At 46.2% G+C, this 21,893-nt stretch overlaps 1 protein-coding gene across 7 annotated transcripts in view; it reads left to right on the forward strand.

Annotated features, from left to right (window-relative positions):
- CCDC57 (coiled-coil domain containing 57) overlaps window positions 1-21,893 on the forward strand; it is a 106,316-nt gene that overhangs the window by 77,565 nt on the left and 6,858 nt on the right. The window lies entirely within an intron of this gene.

The following is a 21,893-nucleotide window of genomic DNA, read 5'->3' on the forward strand; positions in this document are numbered from 1 at the left end:
CCATGTCTACCCAGAGTAGAGCCCACAGGTCACGAGGGTGGGGGCACTATGGTCAGTCTGTGACTCGGGCAGGCGGGTGTTCTGTGTTCTGCTCAGCCTCACAAGGCCAGGGCAGCCCATGAAGTGCGTGTCCTCTGCCCCCGGGAAACTCGCTCACTGTGAGGTTCTCAGGAAAGTTCATTTGAAGGGCCACCTTTGGGGGAACTGCGTGAGACCAAGATGTAGTAAGCAGGGTGGGCAGAGGGGAGACTGTTTGAAGACCGGGGTTGGGGGAATGAACTTGGATCCCCTTCCGGATCAGCTCACAGCAAGCACCCTCATTCTCGGCTCTCAGCCTCAATGCATGAATGCTTCCTGCTGTGCCCAGTGTGCCAATGGGCATTTTAGATTATTTCCAGTCTTTTGCCGTCACCAATAACGTTACAGTGAATTACCTTGTACATTGCTGTAGCGCATGCATAAAAGCGTAAATGTAAATTCCCGGAGGGTGTATCGTTCTGTCCAAAGGTATGTGCATGTCCAGTTTGAGAAGATGTTACTTGGGCTCCATCAGGTGGTACCAGTTCACACCCACCCAGCAAAGGCTGAGAGGGCATCTTTCCCCAGACCCTCTCCAGCAGTGTCATCGAACTATAATCTTTGCCAGTCTGTTAGGTGTCATTTTAATTCATATTTCTCCTGTTAGGAGGTTGTGCATCTTTTCACATGTTTGAGTCATTTCCCTTTCCTTTTCTTCAGTTCTCTGCCCATTTGTATACTGGGTTTATAATCTTTTTCTTATTGATTTGTATGAGCTTATTATATATAATGGAAATCAGACCTTTTCTGAGATATGAATTGCAAATATTTTCCCACAGTTTTTCATTTGTTTTTTGACTTTGCCTATGGTAGTTTTTGTCATGCACGTATTTTTTTATTTTTATGTAATTTAATTAATGTTCTTGTTTTTAATCCTTTCTGGGTTTTGTGCCATACTTGGGTTTTTTCCACTCCAAGATTGAAGATTATTCTGCCATGATGTCTTCTAATACAGTTATGGTTTCCTTTTTTCATAATTAAATCCAGGATCCATTTGGAATTTATCACTGTGTAGGTTATGAAATAGGAACCAAACTTTTTTTAACCCCAGGTGGCAATCCAAATGTCCCCACACCAGTTTTTTTTTTAATATTTATTTATTTATTGACTGCGTCAGGTCTTAGTTGTGGCATGCAGAATCTTTTGTTGCAGCACACGGGCTCTTTGTTGAGGTGCGTGGGCTTCTGTCTAGTTGTGGCACACGGGCTCCAGAGCACGTGGACTCAGTAGTTGCAGCGCCTGGGCTTAGTTGCCCCGCAACATGTGGGATCTTAGTTCCCCAACCAGGGATGGAACCAGCGTCCCCTGCATCCTGTGACGTATTCTCAACCGCTGGACCACCAGGGAAGTCCACTCCCCATACCCGTTATTGAATAACTCACATTTCCCCACTTGTTTGAAATCCCGCTTTTACTATCATGTTAGATGTTCTGTGTGTACTTGAGTCTGGGTCTGGAGCTCTTGTTCTGTCCCTTGGTTCGGCAGTCCCCAGCCTTTCCACAGACAGGGGTGCAGATGGCTCAGGCGGTAATGTGAGCGAGGGGGAGCGGCAGATGAAGCTTTGCTGGCTCGCCCGCCGCTCACCTCCTGCTGTGCCGCCTGGTTCCCAACAGGTCACGGATCAGTACCAGTCAGTGGCCCGGGAGTTGGGGACCTCTGCCTTGATTTATTGGTCTTGGTCTGTCCACGTGCAGTGCTGTTTGAATTGTTACTGCTTCCTGGTCCCTTGTAATGTCTACTGACTTAGGATCTCCAGTTATGCTTCTTTCTCAGAGTTTTCCTGGTAATTCTCATTTGTTTATTTATTTTTTTCCCATACAGTCTTTAGGCCCAGCCCCAAAACTCTGTTGTGGCTTTTCTCAGGATTTGTTAAACCTGGGTTCTGCCCCTGGAAGGAGCCACATCCTCCCAGTGGTCCACATTCTGTCCCCTCTGGCGGCAGCATCGCCCCTGTGATGCCTCGAGTAGTCTCCTCAGATGCAGACTGGTCTGTTCTCCTCACAGCTCCCGCTTGAGCTCATTAATCTGAGAAGCTACTGCTTCAGTACATTTTAAATTCAGGAACGTTTTGCTGTATTTTTCATCGGCTCTATCGGAAGTTTTTGGTGAATGTTCATTGTCGTTTTGCTGGTTTCCTTCCTTCTTTTTTCTCGTAGCACTTTTGTTCCTTTGTTCCCCCTCATCTTTAAAAGAGGTGATTTTTCCTTGACCAGGTATTTGTAGGAAACTTATAAGGGAAATGAGGCCAGGGCCATTGTCCAGTCTAGCAGTTTTGTTGGTGGTTTTTAACTAAGTCCGGCCTTGACTTATCTCTGCCCGTTTTCACAAAGCCCAGCTTCTCTCCCCTCCCACCCAGGCACGCTGCATCCAGGGGGTTGTGCTCCCACCTCCTGGCTCCTCCTGAGGCCTCCCACCGTGCCTGTCCTTCCACACACCCCTGCTCATTTCTACCGCCTTTGGCAGAACCACCATTTTTCCCATCTGGAATTTTATCTCTAGTTTTCATGAAAATTTTCTCTTTTGGGGGATGATTTACAGGAAGAGTAGGGGAGAAATGCTGACTCGATGCTTTCTTCAGGCCACACGTCCATCTTATTTCCTGATAAATGCACTTTCCTCCAGCTCTGCTTTGCTTTAGCAAAAAAACTGAGCAACTGTGCGCCACCCGTCCCTCACTAAAAAAAAATTCCAGAGTAGGTGTCGGGCCGAATAGTGAGTATTTTCGGCTTTGTGGCCCAATGGTCTCTCTTGCAACTACTCATCTCTGCCTGCAGCTCAAAAGCAGCCGCAGACAATGTGTAAGTGATCGGTGTGGCTGTGCACCAATAAAACTTTATTGACAAACACAGGCAGTAGTGATGCTGTTTCTCAAGCTGAGTATACAGGTTTCTGGTTTATTCTGTTTTATTTTTTAACAATTCTTTAAACGATACACGTATGTTATATGTGCTTGATGTAGTTTGGTATCTTTTATAATGAAAAGATTTTAGAGGGAGGGAGTGGTCAACTGGGTGGAATGCTGCCAAGAGGTCAGGGAAGGTCAGGGCAGAAAAGTGCTCTGCGTCACTATGGCCTTCTGGCCGTCTCAGTGGAGTGGTGGACTTGTCATCCAGCCTTCCCAGTTAAAGGGGCTGGAGGAGAACGGGTGGACAGCTTAGTCAAGATTTCTTGGGACTTCCCTGGTGGCGCAGTGGTTGAGAGTCCGCCTGCCAATGCAGAGGACACGGGTTCGTGCCCCGGTCTGGGAAGATCCCACAGGCCGCAGAGCGGCTGGGCCCGTGAGCCATGGCCACTGAGCCTGCGCGTCCAGAGCCTGTGCTCTGCAACGGGAGAGGCCACAACAGTGAGAGGCCTGTGTACCGCAAAAAAAAAAAAAAAAGATGTCTTGCTCTGAAAAGCAGCAGTTAAAATAGGGACTGGGGACTTCCCTGGTGATGCAGTGGTCAAGAATCCACCTGCCAACATAGGGGACACAGGTTCGAGCCCTGGTCTGGGAAGATCCCACACGCTGTGGAGCAACTAAGCCCATGCACCACAGCTACTGAGCCTGCGCTCTAGAGCCTGAGAGCCACAACTACTGAGCCCGTGTGCCACAACTACTGAAGCCCACGCGCCTAGAGCCCATGCTCTGCAAAAAGAGAAGCCACCGCAATGAGAAGCCCACGCACTGCAACGAAGAGTAGCCCCTGCTCACCACAACTAGAGAAAGCCCATGTGCAGCAACGAAGACACAATGCAGCCAAAAATAAATAAACAAACAAATAAATAAATAAATTTACATTTAAAATACTTTTTAAAAAAGAGCGATATTGGAGGAAGTTGTGGAAGTGCAGCCTGTCTATATGCAGGTTGGGAAGATGGGCGAGATGTGATGCTTGTGGCTGGGGAGGAGGGCAAACCCAGGAGAGAAAGGGGTGGGGGGGCTCAAGGGACTGGGGTTTGATAGCACAGGTCAGAGGCAGGGAGGTGATGGGTAGCCAGAACTGGGAGCTTACTGGCCACAGCTGACAAGCAAGCTGCCACAGCCTCACAGGCACCGGCAGGAGATGCGGAGAACTCGTCGCTCGCAGCACAGCAGGCAGCCAAGGGTCTCCTCAGTCCCTGTCCCAGGGGCCAGGGCAAGAGTCTCAGCTGAGCGACCCCAAACAGGCAGAACCCAAATCTTTCATAGTGGGCTGCAGGCATATCTGCCCTTTGCCCCCGAGGGAGTCGTGCTGTCTTCTTCTGAGGCTGTTGGCCGTGGAAACACCCAGGCAGGAGAGTCAGGAGCAGAAGCCTTCATTGGCCTGAGGAGAACTGTCCCAACAGCAGGTCTGGTGGTGGGAAAACAGGTGCCGGTCGGTTCCCTTTATTTCCTCCTTTCAAGTATGAGGCAAAGCCATGGACTCTGAGAGGAGGAGGTGGAGGGAGAGGTAGAAAGAGAAGTGTGAAATGGTCGTCTGGTATATGAGGAAGCAGGGACAAGTAGTGGTGGATGGTGCCATCAGCCATGCAGGCCCCCGTGGATAGCAGGGCCTGGATCAGGGCGAGAACAGCCCGCTGGTGGCTGCAAACACGGCCCCCGGCAGTGGAATTGGCTTGGGGTGGAGGTGGGGATGGTTTGTATTAGTTTAAATGCTTTTGGCTACAAGTCACAGCACAGCCTGATGAAAGTAACATACGGGAGCTTCCCAACCTTTATCTCATCATGGCACCCATAGAAAATCACACACGGTCACTGAATGAGGAGGAGAGAGCCAAGGTGGCCAGCATCATGGTAGCCTTCCCGACACACAGTGTGCATGCACAGCAGCAGGACACACTGACCAAGAACTTGCATGTCAAGGCCGAGGTAAATGAGCTTACGGCTAGCTCCTCTGGGACTCTTTCCTCCTAAAGGTTCCAAGATGGCTGCAGCAGCTCCAAGCATCACGTCAGAAGGCCAGAGATGGAAGGCATACTTCTCTCCTCCTGCTTTGGTTTCTTTTCATTGGAAAGGGAAATGTTTCCCCAGAGCTCCCAAATTCCCTTTTCCATCTCGCTGGCTGTCGGGGTCACATGGTGTCCCTTGACCAGTCACTGGGAGATTGTCTTAGACTCTGTGAACCTGCTGCCTGGAACTAAATGGTGTTGGGGTTCCTTGGCAAGAAAGCTGGGGAAGGGCTGTGCTGTGGGTGGGCCTGCAGCAGAGTCTGTGCAGGGGAAGGTGCTAAGACACCCATACAGAGGGGTTGAAGCTGCTACTTCTCAGCAGCACTTTGCAGTAAAAAAGTAGGAATGATACATTGCTGCCTAGGCTTTTGGTTCGCCCCGTGAAAGATTTGGTTGGGAAGAAAGGTTGAAATTAATGCAGTTTAGTTTTAAGTTCCCACAAAGCTTCTTTATGCTCTCCTTGTATCTTGAATATTTGAGCACGCATAACTGAACTACCTGTCTGGTATTTCTACTTTGTGTAAGTGTACTTTTTAAAACTTTATTGGTGACTTAAATGATAACCACAGCTCTGGTTAAGACGTAAGCCTGTTAGTATTTATGATAAAGGATTGCGTGGGCTTCAGTCCGCAGTCAAGCAGTCTGGAAGCTCCATTCTGGAAGGTGGGATGTCTTGTCCTCTGCATTTTTTTTACATTTTTGGCGCATTTTGAGTAGCAAACTGTGAGACCTAGCAGTCATGAACTGAGTTAAAAGTGATAACGAGAGAGTTTAACAATTTGTGGCATCTGCATTAATAACATGAATAACTACGTGGTGTTTCTCAGGATGGAGGGAGGTTTTCCTGCTGAAAGGCCACACTCCTCATGGTTTTGAGGTGGGGCCAGGGCCGCCCCTCCCACCTCTGCCCTGACCCGCCCCCCCACGCCTGTCCCTGCCCCTCCTACTCATGCCCCGCCCCTCCTACCTTTGCCCCGCCCCTCCCTGACGTCCTCTCCCTTCCTCCCACATGCACACAGAGCTGCCGCTTTGCCGGCCTTACAGAGTCCTGCTGCAACCTGGTCTCAAGGCAGGGCTGCAGCCTGACATCCTCGGCCCCGCTGCACCCCAGATCCCAGGGCCACTATAGCCCCCTCCTCCATCCTCCTGGATCTGTGGTTCGCAGGGTGTGGCCTCTCCATTCCCAGCCTCCTCTCACCCTAATTCTTGCTGCATCTGGACAGTACCCGGTCCCTCTTCTCCCCTCCCCTCCCCTCCCTTCCCCTCCTCCCCCCACTTCCTGGAAGCAGTGGCTCAAGGACTCCAACCCCATCTCCCCTCCTCCCCAGACACATGCAGCCCAGCTCCCTCCTGCACCTGTGGACTGTGGACACACCGCCACCCCATACCTGCGGACCCCTGACCCCTGTGCACGTGTGGGCACCCTCTACCTTCCTCTCCCCAGCACCTGCCTGTTCCTTGAATCCCTCCCTTGCTAAAGTTCACTCCCTACCTGGCTTTCTTCCCCCTTAGCACTAGCCTCCAGACCACGTGCTATTTTTCTCATTTATCTTGATTCTGTTCTGTCTGCTGGAAGAATGTAGGGGTGGGGGCATCTTCCTTGATCCTTGACCCCTGGCCAGCACAGACAGGTACACAATAGGTGCTCAATCAGGATGTGCAGGAAGATAACTGGGAAGAATGGGAGCCCAGCAAGGCCTTGGGTCCGCAGCTCAAGGATCTAGAGGCTCAGGAAGTGCATGTGATTAGAGAAACAACCAAGCATTGTCTAAAAAGTATAAGATTTGAAAGACAGACTCTTCCTGGATGGAGTATTAAATATTATAAAGACAGCTGTTTTCTCCAAATTGAAGTAACCAGTTAGTGTAACAAAATATTGACAGAGGGCTTCCCTGGTGGTGCAGTGGTTGAGAGTCCGCCTGCCGATGCAGGGGACACAGGTTTGTGCCCCGATCCGGGAAGATACCACATGCTGCGGAGCGGCTGGGCCCGTGAGCCATGGCCGCTGAGCCTGCGCGTCCGGAGCCTGTGCTCTGCAATGGGAGCGGCCACAACAGTGAGAGGCCCGCGTACCGCAAAAAATAAATAAATAAATAAATAAATAAATATGGACAGAGTTTCTCTTGAAGCTAAAATAAGTGGATTTTCAAGTTCTAGAGCAATAAAATGCATGGGGAAGGGGGAGTAGCAAGACCCAGCCTCATGGCTGTGTGGCAGGCACAGAGCAGAAACCCTTCCCCAGCAGAGCCTGCAAATCAGAGCCCAGACACAGCAAGGTGGGGACACAGCATGCTTCCATCCTCACAGCCCCCACCCAGACTACACACTAAAACGCAGCCCAGGCGCAGTTAAATGCCTTAAAATCAAACCTAAAAATATGCAGAATTGGAACTATTTACAAATGACTAGAAGGTTATAACCTTAGATGTGACTTAAAAATCACAGATTTCTAAGGTATTCTTTCTTAACCTCAAAAATAACCCAACTAGAAAGATATTTTGAAGCAACATGACAAAGATCAGTCATATATAAATAACTCATCCAGGTTGACCAGAGGTACAGGGGCGGAAACACTCAGCCAGGGCAGTACCAGAAAATATGGATGTTTGACCTGTCAGCAAAGCAGCCCTTGAAGAGCTGATCCTGGGCCTAGAGGGGGCGGCCCAGCCGCTTGGCCTTCTTGGAGGGCATTTATTGGTGAATCTGCCCCAGGGGTGGTTGGGAGTCATCAGCCTCCCTAGTGTCCGTGCTGCACGTGCAGGCGGCCCAGGTTGGCAGGACATGGCGCATCCACTGGAGCAGGGGGGCTCCAGACATCGTCCTGCATGAGTGACACCTCCTTGTGGCTAAGAAATAAACTAAAACAGCGCAGAGGGTTTTCAGTGAAAGTCAGTCTTCTCCGTTTCCGCTTCCCTGCCCACCTGGCCACCTGTCCCCTGCTCTTCTCCGGACACACTCTGCACTCCATGGCTACGGAAGCATGTATTTAAATGTGTGTGCGTATCCTCTTCCTGCTGTGTAAAGTGCTGTCTGCGGTGTTTCTCCATTTTGGTTGACACAGAGCTCACAGATCTTTTCAGTAGTTCAGTGGTCCTCTGCGTAAGTGCTTCCTTTCGCCTGCCTCACATTCACGGACACTCGGGTCGCTTGTAGTTTGCAGTACTTCAGCGAGTCTGCTGGTGTGGGTGGTTGCTTGTGGGAGTGTGTGGTCAGGTGAGTGTCTAGGAGTGAAATCGCTGGGTCAAAGGTGTGAGTGGTCTGAGCTCTGGGAGGTGTTACCAAATCGCCCTCAAAGAGTTGGTGCAATTCATGTTCATGGCCACAGGGTGTAAAGCGTCCTTCCTCACTCCAATACTGGTGGATTTTTCTCAAGCATTTTCTTTAAAAAAAAGAAAATGCCAGTCTGATAGGTGAAAATATGGGTTTTAATTTGCAGTTTTTAAATGATGGGTAAGATTGGCCATTTTATGTGTGGTTTGTATGTCGTTCAGGTTTGTACCCTTTTTTAAGGTGACTATGAAAGGTAGCAACAGAAGAAAATGCATGTTCGCTGTGGTCTTGAAGTCAGGACACAGAGGGTAGAAAAGTGCTCTAGAAGGGGCTGTGGCCCCTGCTCTGGGAAGAGGGCTGGGCATGGGAGGCGGGGAGGGGCTGGACATGACTTTTACAAATAAATGCAGCCTGAATGGGTTTTTTAAAAGAGAGGAGTCCAGCTAGAAGCTAGTATTTGTTGAGTGCCCACCTGTGCTAATGCCTTAGTGCCAATGCCACTCCCACAGTAAACCAATGCCATCCAACCACTGGGTCCCGTTTTCAAAACAGGACGCCTCACCGCCCAAGGCCGGAGTTCCCAAGTCCCAACCCTCATTCCACCCCCTGGAGTCCCAGAGGAAAGAGGCCTGACCTCATCCTCAGGGCAGAAGGTCAGGAGGGGCCAAGGTTGTCCCTGGGGTCACACAGATAATGGGCAGAAGCTCCTGAGGAATGCAGCACTCCTTCAGAAAGAGAGGCACCTGCCCGGCCCTGCCCTGGGGGCCGGACACACCTCCCCACATTTCAGTGTTCTGAGCACGGCCCAGCACCCCTGTGGCCTGGCTGGTGCTGGGGCTGGCATGGAGCGAGGTCCCTAGGTTTCTGCTGTGGGGTCTGAGAAGGTCCTGAGCAGTCCGGCTGTGCACCCTGCTTTCTCCTGGGTGGAGACTCTTCCCCTGGGTGCTCCCCACCCACTGAGGATGAGGGAGTGAAAGGGGATAAAGTTTTTAAAGGGTACAATGTTAGTGTTGAGGTTTTTTCCTTTAAATTTTTATTCTTCTGAAAATCATATTAGTTCCTCCTGAAATTAAAATTTTTTCCTTTAACGAGGGTTGCATAAGATTTTAAGATGGAGCATGCATGAGCCTGTTAACTGGTTGCTAATCCAAAGTTATTTTTAAGCCCTGTATAGTGAGAACATTTCTGTGCAGATCTCACTGTAGAGATGACACCTAAGTCATAGTTGCCAGGCTGTTCTGAGGATCCAGGAAGCCAACAAACAACCACCGCCTGTTCTCAGCCCAGTGCTTGCTCACATAGTGCCCGGTATCGCCATTAGCCCGGATCGCACTCTGCCCGCCACAATGGATTCCTCTCCCAGCAGCTCCTGGAGGCCAGGGCTCGACATTCAGATGAAGAAACCCAGGCCCAGAGATGCTAGGCTACTTGCCCAAGGTCACATAGCCCCCAGTTCGTGGACCAGGACCTGGCTGAGAAGGGTCCAAGACACCAGAGCCCCGGACACCAGGCAGCAGGTGGCTGAGTGACGGTGGCAGAGCCGTGCGGGCTGCAGGGCGGTGCTCGCTGGAGGGGGTTGGTGGCCCGGCCATCTGGCCTGTCCGGCGGGGGCAGTTGGTGACTCCACTCTGTGGCTGCCCCTCCATGGCAGTGTGGCAGTGTGGCTCCAGCAGTTTTTTAAGATGATAGAAATCTTGTTTTTTATATAGAATGTGTCAGTTTTTGAATATTGGCAACTAATTAAAAATCAAAGTAGGGCCAAATTGCAGCTCCGTCTGTGAGCTACAGACCCCTGGGAGCCAGATCCAGCCATGCCTAGTGGTACATGGTCTGTGTGGCCTCCAGCTCCAGGGGACTTGCTCCAGCAAAGCACCTTCTCAGACCGGGAATAAAATGACTGCCAGGTAAACTGAGATTCTCCTATTCTGAGAGTCACACATGATTGACTGCAGAGCAAACGTGCCAAGTCCCCCAGTCTCGTCTTCGTGGTTAGTGGGCCATTCTGCAGGGTGTCACCAGCCTATGAATAGGGCTAAGTGGGCCCCCAGGACACCAGCTCAGCCTGGTCTTGTGTGTTTTTGAGTGGAGACTGTTCCGGACCTTCCCTGAAGGACGCTTGGACTCAGAAACAGCATTTGGGGCCAATCTCTGAAGGCAGATTGTGATTCAGCCACGGCTCTGCCGGCCCAGCTGTGCTCTGAGGACGTAGATACACACTCTCAACACAGGACCTTAGAGCCACCTAGTCTGCACGCCCTCAAGACCAGGAGCATCACCATCTGGCCTCCCCACACATGCTTTGTGTTTCTCAGTAAACCTAGGGGCTAAGCACAGGAGAGCAGATTCAGATGCCCCGGCGCTGCATTGAGTGAAAGATGGAAGGAGCAGCCGCCTGTGGTTGGACTTGTGATAAGAAAAGGTGAAATCTCACCTCAGAGAACAGTCTGTGATTCCAGGGTAAACACACCTGGAATATTACATTCTCTTCTCCCCATCTGTGGTCCTCAGACCTGTGTGCAAACCAAAGAATTCTCCTTGGGTCTGAGACTCTGTCCTAGAAGGTGGGCACCAGGCTCCTGGTGCGTCGCAGTGAGATGGCAGACCCAGCTCGGAGACTGGCGAGCCTGACCCATGGGGAGGGAGGCCAGCATGAGCCTGGGGAGGGGCCGTCCTCCACACCAGACACGTGTGAGGGTGGAACACGAGCCATCAGAAAGGCTCAGCCCACACTCTCAGCAGCCACTGTCGCAGCGGCCTCTTGGGGTGGATGGTAATGGGAACTGCCCAAGGGAGCACAGCCAGAGGCTCACTGAGCAACGTGACCAGAACTGTTCCAGGATCCGGGGGGACGAAGGGGTCCTGCCCTGTTTTGCCAGCATCACGTTTGTCCTTTTGGCTCTGCCCATTACTACTCTGAAGATGGGACTGAATGAGAGCCAGGTTCACCAGCGTGCACCCCCTGTCAGCATCCTCTGTAACTGCAGCCGAAGAAATCTAAGAACCAGTGTTCTGGTCAAAGGAGGGAGCAGTGCAGTATCTGGAATTAGGTGAGCAACTCCAGCTTCCTGCCTTGACTGATTATTATAACCTGAGACATTTTGGGAAGTACAGAGTATCCTCTAAACTTTTTGAGAAACAGATAGTCAAATAGATCTTTGTTAGCTATTTTCTTGAAGTTGTTATGATGAAACAACTTTTCCTGCCACTTAGGAAAACACTTGTGTTGAAATAACTTTTAAAACACAGTAAATACTTCAAGATAGAGCCAAATCAGCTTATACTTTAGTGATGTTCATTCTGGGGCCACAGCATGACCAGCAGTCCCTCCTGCTTCTGGCCAGGCTAAGGACTAGACATTAACATCCCTCCATAAACAAAATATATGGAACAACTGTTTTCAGACACTGGAAAATAAATAGCACAGGAGTGTGCTTCTTGAAAGAAGGGAAACAAATGAGGCACCTTTCTGGTTCCCCTGGATTTCTGCTGCAGGCACAGGGAGGGGAACACCAGGCAGGGTTCAGTGCCTTCCTGGGTGGAGGAAACAGGAATTGCAGTTTGGGGAGGCAGAGGGGCTGGAAGTTGCAGGGAAGAGTCCAGAGAAGCAGGGGGAAGGATATGCAGAAGAGAGCTCCAGAAGTCTGAATAGGGATTGTCTTGAGTCCTTACTGTGTACTAGCCCATAGATGTACAGAATAAGACTGCACAAACCCAGGCAAAGGAAAGACAGCTTATAAGCGCAACCATTTCCAGAGCTCTCATGGGGTGGGTAGATATTCAAGCTCCAGCCTTCATTCAGTGGATACCCAGAGAAGTTACACCTTGGTCGTAGAGCTCACTGTCTCTGAAGTGCAGGCCCATCTAGACTTACTTTAGAAAAGCTTAAAAACAATCTTTGAAATGACCAAATGAGGAACCTAACTGCCTACAAAACAAAGCCCAACACTCTAAAAAAAAAAGTCAAAATTTCAACACAATACTTAAAATGTCCAACAGCCAGTTAAAAATTATAAGATTTTTGAAGAAACAGGAAAATGTGATCCAAAGCCAAGAGGAAAACCATTCAATAGAAAGAGGTCCAGAAATGACAGAAATGAGGAAACAAGCAAAGACGTTAAAAGGACTGTTACGACTATTTTCAGGTATTTAAAGGAAAATACGTACATAATGAGAAGAACTGAAAATATAAAAAAGAACCAAACAAAACTTCGAGATGAAAAATACAATATTTGATAAAGAAAATACATTGGATGGGATTAACAGTAGAATAGAGATGGCAGAAGAAAAAACAGGGAACTTGAAGACATAGCAATAGAATCGACCCAAAATGACACACAGAAAGAAAACATGGGGGATGGAAAACAGCCCCAGCAACCTGGAAGATAGCATCCATTAGTCTTAACAGAGAGGAGAGAAAGATGGGCAGAAAAAGTGTTTGAAGAAATAATGACTTTTTTTTCTAAATTTGATGAAAACTCTTAACTCACAGATCCGAGAAATTTGTCTACCCCAAGCATCAGGATAGACACATGGGCACAAATGCAACCCAGGGAATATCATAATCAAGTTTCTGAAAATCAGTGATAAAGTAAAATCTTAAAAGCAGTCAAAGAAAAATAAAAGACACATTATATGGAGATGAATGAAGATAAAAATTATGACAGGCTTCTCTTCAGAAACTGTACGTGCCAGAAGACAAGGGATCATTGTCTCTAAGCCAAAAGAAAAAGGAGCTGCCGAAATAGAATTCTATACCTAGCAGAAGTATCCTTCAAAAATGCAGGCAAAATAAAAACGTTCACAGACAAACAAATCAGATAGAATTAATCACCAACCGACCTATGCTACAAGAACTAGTAAAGGATGTTCTTCAGGCAAAGGAAATGACAGCAGATGAAAACTGGGGTCATCAGAAATATAGAGACAGCAGGGTGGGTTTGTGGGTAAACGACAGAGATAGCCTTGTGTTTTTCTTTGAAAGATCACTGGCTGTTTAAAGCACACATGATAGCAGTGTACGATGGGGTTTGTGATACATGTACAAGTAAAATGTATGACAAAATGGCATAAATGGTGGGAAAGGGAAAAGGAAGTACACTCCTGTAGGGCTCTCATACGTGAAGTTGTATAATATTACTTCAGCGTAGAATGTAATAAGTTAAAAATGCATAAACCATAGTGCAACCATTCAAAAACAAACAAACGAAACCCACAAAGAAGTATAGCTAATAGAGCAGTAGTGGAGATATTGATAAAATGGGATAAAAAACATAAATTCAAAAGTAGGCAGGAAGGGACTTCCCTGGTGGTGCAGTGGTTAAGAATCTGCCTTCCAATGCAGGGGACGCAGGTTCTATCCCCAGTCAGGGAACTAGATCCCACATGCATACCGCAACCAGGAGTTCGCATGCCACAAGTAAGGAGCCCACGAGCTGCAACTAAGGAGCCCACAAGCTGCAACTAAGGAGCCCATGAGTCACGGCTAAGGAGCCCGCCTGCTGCAACTAAGACCCAGAGCAACCAAAATAAATTAATTAAATTAAAAAAAAAAATCTTGGGGCTTCCCCAGTGGCACAGTAGTTGAGAATCCGCCTGCCAATGCAGGGGACACAGGTTCGATCCCTGGTCCGGGAAGATCCCACATGCCGCGGAGCAACTAAGCTCGTGTGCTACCACTACTGAGCCTGTGCTCTAGAGCCTGTGAGCCACAACTACTGAGCCCACATGCCGCAACTACTGAAGCCTGCGCGCCTAGAGCCCGTGCTCCACAATGAGAGAAGCCACTGCAATGAGAAGCCTGCACACCGCAACAAAGAGTAGCCCCCGCTCACCGCAACTAGAGAAAGCCCACGTGCAGCAACGAAGACCCAACACGGCCAAAAATAAATAAATAAAATTTTTTAAAAAAATCTTCACAGAAACATCCAGATTAACGTTTGACCACAGATCTGGACACTGTGGCCCAGCTAAGTTGATACATAACATTAAACATTAAAAAAAAAAAGAAGTCAATTAATCAGGAAGATATAACAATCCTAAGTGTGTATGCCCCTCATAAGACAGCTTTAAAACACATGAAGTGAAAACTCACAGGAATGAAAAGAGATATAGACACATCCATAATTACAAGTGGAGAGTTCAGTGCTTCTCTATCAGTAATTGATAGGGCAAGTAGACAGAAAATCATTGGGGATAGAAAAGACTTGTACCTCACTATTAACCACCATGACCTAACTGACATGTTTAGACCTCTCTGGACAATAACAGCAGAATATACAATCTTTTCAGGTACACATGGAACAGTCAACAAACTAGACCATATATTGGTCCATAAAAACCGGTCTCAGTAAATTTAAGAGGATTAGAATCATACAGAATATGTTTCCTGACCACAGAGGAATTCCACTGGAAATCAATAACAGAAAGATATCTAGAAAAAGATCCAAAAATTTTGAACATAGAACACTTCTAAATAATCCATTGATCAACAAAGAAATCACAAAGGAGTGCTTAGAAATTTATACCTTTAAATTCTTACATTAGAAAAGCACATTGGTCTGAAATCAGTGATCTCTACACCTTCACCTTAAGAAGCTAGAAAAATAAGGGACTTCCCTGGCGGTCCAGTGATTAGGACTTGGCACTTCCACTGCAGGGGGGCATGGGTTCAATCCCTGGTTGGGGAACTAAGATCCCACACGCCGTGTGGCCAAAAGAAAAAGAGAAGATAATAATGGAATAATAAGAACGACTACATGCCAGTAGTTTCACAAATTAAGTTAGATAAAATTGGCAAGTTCTCTGAAAGACCCAAGTTACCAAAAACTGATTCAAGAAGAAATAGAAACGTGAATATGCCCGTATTTATTTAAGCACTTGAATGTTTAACTTAAAACCTTCCCACAAAGAAAACTCCAGGCCAGGTGGCTTCACTGGTGAAGTCTATAAAACATTTAAGAAAGAAATAATATTATTTCCACCCAAACTCATTTTCAAAAAACAAAGGATGAAAGAAGATATTCAATTCATTTTATGACACCAGCACTACCCTGACACCAAGACCAGACAAAGACATTACAGGAAGAGAAAACTCTGGGCCAATATCCTTAATGAATATAGACCAAAAAATCCTTACTAGAGTATCAAATCCAATGATACGTGAAAAGCATAGCACATCCTGACCCAGTGGGTGTTACCTCAGCAATGACAGGTCGGTATAACATTAAAACATCAATATGCTATATTAACAGATTAAAAAAGGAAAACCATATGATATGTCTCAATAAATACAGAAAAAGTATTTAACAGAATTGAACATCCACTCATGATTTTTTAAACCCTCAGCAAATTAGGAATAGAAGGGAACTTGTTCACCCTGATAAAGGGAATCTATGAAAAACCTGCAGCTAGTATTTCACTTGGTGGTGAAAGGCTGATCCCACTTTCACACTTGCATTCCACACTGTGCTGGTAGTCCTAGTCATGTAAAAAAGCAGGGAGGCTGGACATACAGAATGCAAAAGAAGAAGTAAAACTGTTTCCTCCACACACTGCATTATCTAGTACATAACAATTGTAAATAACCTACCAAAAAAAAACCCTACTAGACCTAAAGAGTGACTTTAGCAAAGGCCCAGGATATGAGATCAATATACCAAATCCATTATATATCTAGCAATGAAAAACTGGAAATTGCAATAAAAATACCATTAACAATAGCATCCAAAACCATGAAATACTTAGGGACATACTAAACCAAATACCTGTACACTGAAAAAAAAATCATTGCAGAGAAAATTAAGACCCAAATAATGGAGATATAGCATATTCATGGATCAGAAGACTCAATGTTAAGATGTCATTCCTTGCAAAATTTATCTATAGATTTAACACAATCTGAATTAAAATCCCAGCAGGCTTTTAAAATTGAAATTGAAAATTAAAATTTACATGGAAATGCAAAAGATACAGAACATCCAAGGCAATCCTGAAAAAGAACAGTTGAAGTCACTTAAACTACCTGATTGTAAGACTTACTGTAAAGCTCTAGTAAACATGACAGTATGTTGTTGGCATAAGGACAAAAAATAGACACACACGCACACACACACACACACGGTGATTGATTTTTCAATTAATGTAACTTAAGAGGAATGGATTGTTTATGCAATTAATTGTGCTGGAACAACTAGATATCCATGTGGGGAAAAAAACAAATCTCAACTCTTTTACCAAATACAAAAATTAAATCAAAATCTATCATAAGCCTAAATTTAAAATTAAAACTATAAAACTTCTAGAAGAAAGCATAGGAGGAAATCTTTGTGACTTTGGGATAGGCAAAAATTTCTTAGGATTAAAAAAAAGTTCCAACCATAAATGAAAAAAAATTTGCTAGATTGGACTTCATCAAAATGTTAAAGTTCTACATCTCCAATGACACTGTCAAGAAGATGAAAAGATAAGCCACAGGCTGGGAAAAAATATTTGAACACATATCAAGGACTCGTGTCCAGAACATTCAAAGAACTTTACAACTCAGTAGTAAATGAATAGCCCAATTTTTAAAATAGCCAGAATACTAGAAAAGACACTTTACAATAGAAGAGATACAAACGGCCAGCAAGCCCATGAAAGCTACTCATTGTTAGTCATCAGGGATATGCAAATTTAAACCACAGCGAGGTGCCGCTACACGTTCCTTCACTCAGGTAACCGAAAACATACAAAAACATGACAATATCAGTGGTAGCCAGGATGTGGAGGGGCTGGAACTCACACTGCCTGAGGGAACACAGGATGTTCAGCTGCTTTGGAAACTAGCTTGGCAGCTTCTTAAAACTTTCTTACTACACAACCCAGCCATTCAATTCCATGGTAACCGTGGGAGAGAGATAGAAACATGCACGCACCGGAAGGCCTTAACGTGAATGTCAGACTGGGAACAACACAGATGTCCATCAACACATAAATGGAAAAGCAAATTACTATGTAGCCGTATGGTGGACTACTACTCCACAAGCAAAAGAACTACCGATACATATGACAACAGGAACTCAGAAACATTTCTTTGATCTCTGGAAGAACCAGACATCAAACAGCACCTGGTGGAGCTTCCCTGGTGGCGCAGTGGTTGAGAGTCCGCCTGACGATGCGGGGGACACGGGTTCGTGTCCTGGTCCAGGAGGATCCCACGTGCCGCAGAGCGGCTGGCCCTGTGAGCCATGACCGCTAAGCTTGCGCGTCCGGAGCCTGTGCTCTGCAGCGAAGGGGCCACAACAGTGAGAGGCCAGAGTACCGAAAAAAAAACAAAAAACAGTACCTAGTGTACGCTTTTTATGTGAAATTCTAGAAACGAGCCATATAGTCAGTAATGACAGAAAGCAGATTGGTGGTTGCTTAGGGCCGGGGGTAGGGATGTTTGGAGTGATGGAAATGTTCCACATACATGGATATATACATTTTCTACAACCCATTGAAATGCACACTTAAAATGGATACATTTTATTGTTTGTAAATTATAGCTCAATAGAAGTTATTTTTTTAAAAAAAACATCAAAGGATCTCCTGTGTTTAGCATCACCCAGACAGCAGCTGGGAGCTTCTGCTCTCTATGTTCTCCTCTCTACGTTCTGTCTCTCTCCTGCCCCATGGTCCCTTCCAGTCTCAGTTTCTAGTCTAGGAGATCTGCGTCTGTCACAGGCAAACCCAAGAAGGGCCAAAGTGAGAAAGACACCAGTGTCAACTTGCCTCACATTTGATGGCCGCTGCAGGTCCTTGCAGAATTCTTGTAATTCCTATCAATTTACTCAGGCTCTCTTAATTATCCTCCACTATGGCACTCAGGACTCCTAGGGGAGGTCATTACTGTCAACAGTGCCCTCTTAGCGGGCCCCAGGGCCTCTCGGAAGGGCCTCAAGAGCCCTGGGGGGTGGGAGGGATGAAGGAGCCTCTGGCTTCCTACCCTCATCCCAGCCAGAGCTGCCCTTCCCTGCAGGCCTGCACTCAAGATTTTGTTTAAAGAAATAGTACCTCAACTTTAAAAAGCATTAGAATCAGCGTATAGAACAAACCCACTTCTGGTTTCTTGATTCATACGCGGTCATTTGCTCTCTGGAGAACACTGCAGATTTCACACTCACTTTGTAAAGAGAGGGTGGCCTAGATCCTCCTTCGCTGAGGGATGGCCCCCAGGTGCTGCAGGCAGAAGCAGCAGTGGAAATAGTGGCCACCCTCTGGCCACAGACAATGATGACAAGGCGTCCGGCTGCATCCCAGTGAGACTTCATTTACAAAACAGGTGGCAGGTTGGTTTAGAGTCTTCTTGCTATTTCCAGTACTTTATCCTATTTGCCAGATGGTTACAGTTCTGTAGAGAAGTGCTCTGTAGTAAGCAGGCTGATCTGTCTACCCCCCTTGCTGAACTTCCACATTAACACTAATAGTTTGTCTTTGGTGCTTTTTTCCCTAAGTGGATGATCTTGCTGTCTTCAAATAGTGAGTGTTTCTTCCCTTCAGTACTTATAGTCCTATTTAGTTTGCTTTCCATACAGAGCTGGTTGGGGCCCTGGAATCATATTAACAGGAGTGTCATCATGGACATCTTGTCGCATTCTCTGAGTTGAGGAGGTTGAGGCTAGTTTTCCACTAAATAAAGTGATTGCTGTGTGTTTTTAAAATATAACATCTATCAAGTTAAAATTTTGTCCTTTTTTTTTTTGGTTGCATTGGGTCTTAGTTGCAGCAGGCAGGCAGGCTCCTTAGTTGCAGCTCACCGGCTCCTTAGTTGTGGCATGTGAACTCTTAGTTGCAGCATGCATGTGGAGTCTAGTTCCTGGGCCAGGGATTGGCCCCCTGCATTGGGAGTGCAGAGTCCTAACCACTACGCCACCAAGGAAATCCCTTCCCTTACATTCTTTTTTTTAAAAATAAATTTATTTATTTATTTATTTTTGGCTGAGTTGGGTCTTTGTTGCTGCACGTGGGCTTTCTCTAGTTGCGGCGAGCGGGGGCTACTCTTCCTTTCAGTGTGAGGGCTTCTCATTGTGGTGGCTTCTCTTGTTGTGGAGCATGGGCTCTATGCATGTGGGCTTCAGTAGCTGTGGCTTGCAGGCTCTAGAGCGCAGGCTCAGTAGTTGTGGCGCGCAGGCTCAGTAGTTGTGGCTCGCGGGCTCTAGAGTGCAGGCTCAGTAGTTGCGGTGCACGGGATTAGTTGCTCCGCCGTATGTGGGATCTTCCTGGACCAGGGCTTAGAACCCATGTCCCTTGCATTGGCAGGCGGATTCTTAACCACTGAGCCACCAGGGAAGCCCCTACATTCTTGATTTACTAAGAGTTTTCATCATAAGTAAGTGTTAAACCTCATCAGCTGTTTTTCTGCATTGATTATGATAATCATATTTTTTTTTGCTTATTGTGGTGAAATATGGTGTTAGATTTTCTGATATTGAAACAGCTTTGCATTACTGGGATAAACTATACTTGATAATGATATATTTTTAATACTTATTTGATTTGATTTGCTAATGTTTATATACAGTTTTTATAGCTACATTTATGAGTTAAACGGGCCTGTAATTTTTTCTTGGGTGGTCCTTATCTGGTTTGGGAATGTAGATTACTTATAAAATGAGCTGGGTAGCTTTCGCTCTTTTTCTACTTTTCTGAATAATTGGAATAAGATAGAAATTGACTATTCCTTGAAATTTTGGTTTCTTTGAAAATTCAGTAGAACCTCCTGTAAAGCCATCTGAACCACCAGTCTTTGGGGAGGGAAGTTTTTGATCATCATTTCAATTTCCTTAATAATTGTTGGACATTTCAAATGGTTTTGTAACTTTCCATTTCATCTAGATTTTATTAACTTACTCGTGAATAGGTCTTTATAACATTCATTTTTACCCAGTTATTCCCCTGCCATGTTCATTTTCTCTCCCTTTTTTGGATCAGTCTTGGCAGAGGTTAATCTTATTAATCTCTGCAGATAGCAGTTTGGGTTCTGTTGATACTCTGTGCTGTTTGTTTTCTTGGAGATTCTATGTCACTGAAACTTGCCTTTAACGCTGTGACATGCTTTTTCCTGTTCCCAAGTTTGTTCTGTTCCTTACTCTCCCACTTCTCCCATTGGAGGCTAGCTCATCTCCTGGTAGTTTTAACTGTTAGTATTTCCAGATAAGTGTATTTAAAGCTGTTTCAGCTCTGTCCTACAAATTCTGAGATTCAATTCTAAATATTTTTTTAATTCACTATTTGATTTCCTGTATAACTCAAGGATCATTCAGTAATACATTAGTCAGTTTCAAGGCAGAAGAAATTTGGGGGAATTTAGATGTTGATTTCTAATTTTATTGTATTTTATTTGGAATGAATTGAGACTTGTTCTGTGACCTGATATGTGGTCTGATTCTGTGTGTGGACTGTGTTTGGCTAAAAAAAAAAAAAAAAGTGTGTTATCTGCCTATTAGTTTAGACGTCTCTGTGTCTAATAACTCATGGTAATTAATTCCATTGACTAAGTCTTTGCCATCTCTGTGTGGGTTTGTGATCAACAGGGGTGATTAAAACCTTCACCTACCGTTTTGGATTATCTGTTTTGCTCTGCAGCTCTGTCAGATGTCATTTGATATGTTTTGAAGTTGTCCCTTCACCAGAACACAGAGTTCTTCTTTGCCCCTTATGACACTTTGTGCCTAATTCTATTTTTTGTTTTGTTTTGTTTTCAGTTTTTATGTTTGTTTTCTTTTGGCCTCACCACACGGCTTGGGACATCTTAGTTCCTCAACCAGGGATCAATCAAACCCAGGCCCCCAGCAGTGGAAGCACAGAGTCCTAACCACTGGACACTGGACTGCCAGGGAATTCCCTGTCTTTTGTTTTAAATGGGTCTTTTATACAACATCTTGTTGGATCTTGTTGGGTTTTTTTTTAATATAAATTTATTTATTTTTGGCTGCGTTGGGTCTTCGTTGCTGCACGAGGGCTTTCTCTAGTTGCGGTGAGCAGGGGCTACTCTTCCTTGTGGTGCGCGGGCTTCTCATTGCGGTGGCTTCTCTTGTTGCGGAGCACGGTCTCTAGGCGCACAGGCTTCAGTAGTTGTGGCACGTGGGCTCAGTAGTTATGGCTCGCAGGCTTTAGAAGGCAGGCTCAGTAGTTGTGGCGCACGGGTTTGGCTGCTCCGCGGCATGTGGGATCTTCCCGGAGCAGGGATCAAGCCTGTGTCCCCTGCATTGGCAGGAGGATTCTTAAGCACTGTGCCACCAGGGAAGTCCTGTTTGTTTTTTTTAATCCAATTTGAGAATTTTTTTCTTCGTTGCTGAGCTTAACTCATTTATGTTTATTTTTTTTTTTATTTTTTTTTTTTTTGCGGTACGCGGGCCTCCTCTCACTGTTGTGGCCTCTCCCATTGCGGAGCACAGGCTCCGGACGCGCAGGCCCAGCGGCCATGGCTCATGGGCCCAGCCGCTCCGCGGCATGTGGGATCTTCCCAGACCGGGGCACGAACCCGTGTCCCCTGCATCGGCAGGCGGACTCTCAACCACTGCGCCACCAGGGAAGCCCTCATTTATGTTTATTTAGTTCTTATCATTGGGCTTAATTCTACCTATTATTTACTTCCCATTTATTTACTTTGTTTC

Source organism: Pseudorca crassidens, chromosome 19 (assembly GCF_039906515.1).
Source record: "Pseudorca crassidens isolate mPseCra1 chromosome 19, mPseCra1.hap1, whole genome shotgun sequence".
NCBI classification, from domain to species: domain Eukaryota; kingdom Metazoa; phylum Chordata; class Mammalia; order Artiodactyla; family Delphinidae; genus Pseudorca; species Pseudorca crassidens.